Source organism: Castor canadensis, chromosome 4 (genome assembly GCF_047511655.1).
Source record: "Castor canadensis chromosome 4, mCasCan1.hap1v2, whole genome shotgun sequence".
NCBI lineage: Eukaryota > Metazoa > Chordata > Mammalia > Rodentia > Castoridae > Castor > Castor canadensis.
The window spans coordinates 65,552,800-65,559,132 of NC_133389.1; positions in this window are offsets into that span (position 1 = coordinate 65,552,800).

Genomic DNA, 6,333 nt, shown 5'->3' on the forward strand with positions numbered 1-6,333 from the left:
AATCAGGAGGATCATGGTTGGAGGCCAGCCTGGGCAACAAGTTAGCGAGACCCCATCTCAATCAATAAAAAGCTGGGTGTGGTACATGCCTGTCATCCCAGCTACATGGGAAGCATAAATAGGAGGATTGGGATCCAGGATGACCGGGATATAAATTTGAGACCCTATCTCAAAAATCACCAAAGTGAAAGGACAAGGGGTTGAGGGGTGGCTCAAGTGGCAGAGTATACCTGCCCAACAAGCACAAAACTGCCAGTACTGCCAAAGAAAAACCAAAACAAAACCTCCTGTCTTGGCCAAGCCCCATCACTAGCATCTTTTGCAGTACAGTCCTGACCACCTCCATGTCCCCATCCTCTGCACGGTGGCCACTGTCCTCCTATAATCTCGTCCATGTTTTCTGACTTGGCTGCAGTCATCCATCTGTCCATGCATGTCATCCATCTTTCCTGCTAGCTCTTCAGCGTGTGGATCACAGTTAAGGACCTAGTCAGAGAGTTCCAGCGTCTGAGCCATACCTGCCTCTGGTTCTGTTCACCAATTTCTCTCTAACAATAGATTGGACTTTCTGTTGTCTTTCCCTATAACTTTTGTAGAGAAAAAAAAAATCAGAGATTGAGGTAGACAATATTTGTGCCTGTCTTAGTATGAGAGTTGAGTTAACTGGTCAGTGTTGGGTAACCTTGGGTCGGGGACACCAAGGCCTTCAAATTCCCCCAGCAGTGGCTGCTGTCATCTTGGGCTTCCTGTGAACTCTGGGCTGTCAGATGGTTGTTTTTGTTTTTTTCAAGAGCTTTATTGAGATATAATTCACCTACCACACAACTGCCTGTTGAAAGTGTTCGATTCAGTGGCTGTTAATATATTCAGAGTTGTGCATCCATCGCTATAATCTATTTTATTTTATTTTTGACAGTGCTGGGGTTTGAACTCAGGGCCTTTAGCTTGCTAGGCAGGCACTCTACCACTTGAGCCATATCCCCAGCCCTTTTTGCTTCAGTTGTTTTCAAATAGGGCCTCATTTTCATGCCCAGGCTGGCCTGGCCTCAGTCATCCCATTTGTACTTCTCATGGAGCTGGGATGACGACAGGCATGCATCACATGCCCAGCTTTTTCTTGGTTGAGATCGTGGCAGGGTGGGGAGATGTCTCATTAACTGTTTGCCTGGGCTGGCCTCAAACCACAATCTTCCTGACTACCACAATCAATTTTAGAACATTTCATTACCCCTAAAGAAATGACACCCCCTTAGGCATTACCTCTCACTCTCCCTACCCTTCCCAGGTCTGACAACCACTAGTCTGCTGTCGTTTCATAGAAATGGAATCATCTAATATGTGACCTGGTTTCCTTCACTGTTTCCTAGGTTTATTCATGCTGAAGCACGTGTTGGCATTTCATTCTTCTTCACTGCACAGTAATATTCCACTATGTGGCTAAATGCCAAAAGGGTTTTCCTCTGTACTCCTGCTCCATCCTCAGCTTTCATGTACCTGCATAGCTGTGCCAAGGAGGGGGTCTCTCTTCATGCTTGCTATTCTGTGTTAGCTTCAAGATGAAGGCTGAAGACATACTCTGGTCCTCCTGGTCCAGTCCCATTCTTGGTTAGGCTGGCTGAGCCTGGGCCTCAGCCAGGGGTTTTCTCAGCATTCCCCCTTCTTCTCAGGACAGTGACACTCCATGCGGCACCTGTGGGGAGTGGCATGCCCCCCCCATGATGGCCCTTCCCTGGGGAAAGCCATGCTGCATAACTGCACCAGGAGGCAGTGCTCAGGTCCCCACCCTGCCTTAGTTTCTCGACTCAGCACTGGATGGAGGCCCTGGAAAACAGCTACAGGCTCCCTGTGTCTGGGGCTTCCCAGAACTGTAAATAGTCCCATAAGGCCACAAAAGTTGTTCACAGAACTTGTTAAGTTTTAACACTTTTCTGGACCTGTCATCCCTACCATGCTTTGCCAAAAGTGAAGTGGCCTCTACTGGAAAGGCCTGTCCTTAGGAATTCAGTGAGAATTGTATGCCTGCCAGGCCCTGTGCCCACCGCTGCCACCCTGCCTATGGTCCTCTTGGGCAAAGTCGAGTCCAGCTATTTTGTATTCTTAGAGCCAAGGGTAATTCATGGTACACAGCAGATGCTTCATAAATGTGTTCTGCGTGAAAGAGGATAGAGAAAGCAATGGTTCTTAACCAGGCACACAGAGTAAAATTTCCTGGGGGCTTAGCCCTGCCCAGCCTGTGGACTGGGAAGCTCACCTGCTGTGATTTACTGTTGGGGTCATTAGAATATGCGATCCTCATGGAGAAAACGAAGTGATGCTCCAAAGACACTAATCAGTGCAGAGTCCCTAGGGGCCTCATGGCTCCCATGCCTGTCATATTCAAAGTCAGTTGTATTCACAGTCCCTGACACTATCTGAAATGAAAGGTGCTCCCTCTGGTCCCAGGACTGAGAAACCGATCGCAGTTTGACCTGGTGGCCTGGCCTTGCAAGACCAGGACTAGTGAGCAAGGACTCCTGGGAGCAACCGGAAGGAGGTGCCAGGTCAGTGCCCCTTGCATTTCAGCCCGTGCCTTCTGCACCAACCTGATCCCATGGAAGCACAGTCACCCTTTGTGTCAGGTCAGGTGGCTGGGAAGGATGTGCCAGGGACATCCCCCACAGAGTGAGCAGTCAGCGAGGCCCAGATTTGCCTGTGTCATAGGCCTCTCTCTGGTCCCCAGGGCTGGAACTCCCTGTGCCAGCAGCCAGTCCAGCTGGACTCTTTCCTGGGGTGAGTCTCTACCTGCCCACCTTTGGAAGGGCCTCGCTACCAACATGTGAAACTAACTCACCCTGTGCAGAGAGCACCGCTTGGATGTGCAGGGCGAGGTGTTCCCTGCATCCTCAGGCCCTTGAGGAGTGAAGTGGAGCTGCCAGAGTAAAGATAAGCAGGTCGGAACCGGACTTCAGCAGTTCTAATTCTGTCCCATCCCAGCACTTCTCAGAAAATTCTAAACTCAACCTGGCCTTCCCAAGTGTCCTGAAGGTACATACTTGTCTTTGGTGAAAAGACCACATTAGAAATCTTATGTAACTGTGGATGACTTAACTACAGTCATATGCTATGTGGCTCTCTGACCGCCTGCTTTGGGCCCTGCTGTAGAAACAGTCGGTGCGGAGCACACCTGTAGCAGGGGTGTCTGATTTGCACACACCTTAGGTGGTATGTGCTCTCAGATTCTGTATTACAGATGAGGGGCACAAGGCTCAAAGAGCAAGTCACTAGCTCATGACAACACGTCACTAACCCAGGAAAGCTGCCCTCAGGCCCTGTGTTTTACTGGTTCCTAGGTAGCTTGCACTGTGCTAACTCATTGCCCACGAGCCTCTCATCTGCCCTTGGCCTCTGAACATGGTCCTCTGGTTGACCCAAAAATGTTTTTAATTACTACGTTTGAAATATTTTTCAAAGAATTAGAAAAATATTAGAATTAGAGGATATTCTCACTTACACTGAAGTGAACACAATCCTGTATTAACAGGTCTGCAGATTGGGAGTGCATGCCTGTAAATCCCAGCTACTCAGGAGGCAGAGCTCAGGAGACTCATGACTTGAGGGCAGACGAGTAAAAATGTAGCAAGACCCCATCTCAATACATAATGCAGGTGTGGTGGTGTGTGTCTGTCATCCTAGCTCTGTGAGAGAAGTAAATAGGAGGGACACAGTTCAGGCCAGCCCAGGGAAAAACTTGAGATCCTATTGTAAAAATAACTAAAGCAAAAGGGGCTTAGGGGAATGGCGAAGTGGTACAGCACCTGCCTGGCAAGTTTGAGGCCTTGAGTTCAAACTCCAGTACTGGAGAGGGAAAAAAATGATCTACATGTAAGCTGCCTTCATAAACCTTGATTTCCAGATTTGTAACCAGGACCCTCGGGTCCTGAGATGGGCACAACTACACATATGTGCCCCAGCAACACTGGCCCAGGTCCTCCCTCGCTGGGTTAGTGGGGCCTTGGCTCCTGGAGAACTTTCTGAGAATAAGTGTTGACAATGCTTCAAGCAAACAGCACACACGACTCGAGACCCAGCTCTGAGCCTGGCCTGCTGCTTGGGGGCACAGCCTGCTCACCAAGGCCAGGCAACAGAGAGCTGAAAGTTTGTTACTGTCCTTGGAGCCCAGGTGGCAATACCTACAATTCCCCGCCCCCCTCCATGGGTACCCAGGCGCAGTGTCCTGTCCAGGCATGTGCCTCTGCTTGCAGTTGGCAAGTGGCATTTCCTCATCTCTCCTCACCTCCGATAAAGTTGCATAACAGCATAGTCTGATGTCATTCATTTTCAGTCTGGGGTTCTATTGAAAATAATTGGCCATCGCCAGCCCAGTTCAAGAGCCTGTTTGGCCCCTCCAAGTTCCCTTGCCCAGGGGCATTTGGAGAGGATGGGCCCCTCTCAGCTTCTGTCTCTGTGCTGTCCAGAAGAGGGTGGGAGATCACAGGAATGCTGATCGCACCCATGTTTGTGGATATCAGTTTCCAAACTTGGGCAGTAAACCCACAGTCCCTACTGGGTAGGTGATTGCATGAAACAGAAGGGAGAAGAAAGAGTGTGATCGAGGCACAGCAAGGACAATGAGACAGGGCAGGGACATGGAAAGCCAGCACACTGGATGGGTGTGTGGTTCACATAGCACCAAGGCCATGGCCTCAGTCAGAACCCCATTGCTGCCCTTGACGCAGATCAGAGCGCCCAGGCCCTCAGGTGCCCCTCCCTACAGGGTACTAAGACATGACCATCCAAGCCCAAGCTTCTAGACTCACCTCAGCACCCCCATTTCACAATTCCGAACCTACTTCCAGGCCCCTTCCTCCTACAGAGCAGCTGGGGCAGGGGGACGGTGGTGCGAATGGTGGCTGGGGTGGTGGAGGAGGAGCTTGGACCAAGTGTCTGAAGTCATGCACGGCAGAGAGTCCCTTCTCAGGGGAGACACCAGTTCAGCTCCACTGCGGAGACCTGAGGCAAATCCCCAGAAGCCTGAGAGTTGGGAACTGGCTTTCCAGATACCAAGGTGTATTGTGTGTGTGTGTGTGCGCGCGTGTGTGTGTGCGTGTGTGTGTGTGTGAGCATTTGTGTGCACACTAGGGATCCAATCCGGGGCCCTTGATGCACATCCTAAGCTCCACCCCCAGCCCTGAAGGTGTATTTTTCAAGGTAGGCAACTGGAATTTACTCTCTATGACTTTGTGTAAGCTTGTCTTGTCACCTGTACATGTTACAGCCTTACAGACTTCCCTGTGTGTATTTTTACTCCTGCCTCTTCTGGATAAGGAGCAGGCCTCACTCACTTGTCAGAAGGTGATAGGCTCTGAGCTGCTATTTTGCATTCAGATGATGCCTTGTGTTCTGTATAAAAGCATCTAGCAAAGAGCCTCCCTTACCCTCTGCCATCATGGTGTGGACGGCAGGTTGAGAGGCCTCCAGAAAACCCACTTACTCAACATGTCCTCTGTGGAATGAATCTGGGATACCACAGAGCTCCTGGAGCCACCCTTGCACTCACTCTCTAACCCAATTTGGTACCTCAAATTCCAGCCCAACAACTAGCATCAAAGAGGTGGCTACCTCCGGAAATCGCGGAAGCTTCTCAAAGTGGACACTGTCCTGTAAGCTGCTTGAGTGACCCCAGCTGAAGGGAAGCCCCTTCCAGAGCTACACTGGCCTCCATTGCCACCTCCCACACTAGACTCAGCTGAGCCAGACAGAGAAAGGTGGCATTTGCTCCAAGTCAGTAATTACACCCAGCCTAAATAAGGGTGTTATTTATATAGCTCCCTATGCTGAGCAAGTTCAGGCCTATGGTTTGAGGGGCATGGATGAGGCTGGGGCCTCTCACCTGCTTCCCTGGAGTGTCACTGTGTAAAGAGACATGGGACGATGACAAGGCAGAGAAGTGGTACGGGGGAAGGGAGAATGGGTAAAATGATTCCCAAATTTGGAAACACTTGAAAAACTCCCAAAGAAAAAATTTAAGTCTTCTGTCCCCTTTCAAACACTCTCTCTCACTCTCTCACTCTCTCTCTCTCTCTCTCTCTCTCTCTCTCTCTCTCGGATTTCCCCAAAGTTTTTGTGTCTCCAGAAAGAAACTGCTGGTGAAATTAGAGAACTGGTTCTTCCCCATTTTGCCTGGGCCTGGCATCCAGGAGGACACAGAAGGATGTTTCTAGATCCCCATGAGAAAGGCCTGTGAGGCTGGTGAGGGTGCAGACTTCAGGTCCTGGGGGCTCAGGGTGCTCCCCACATCTTCCTCTCACAGAAGACTGAAGTGAAGACTGGAGAAGGGAAGGGCTAGAACCCACG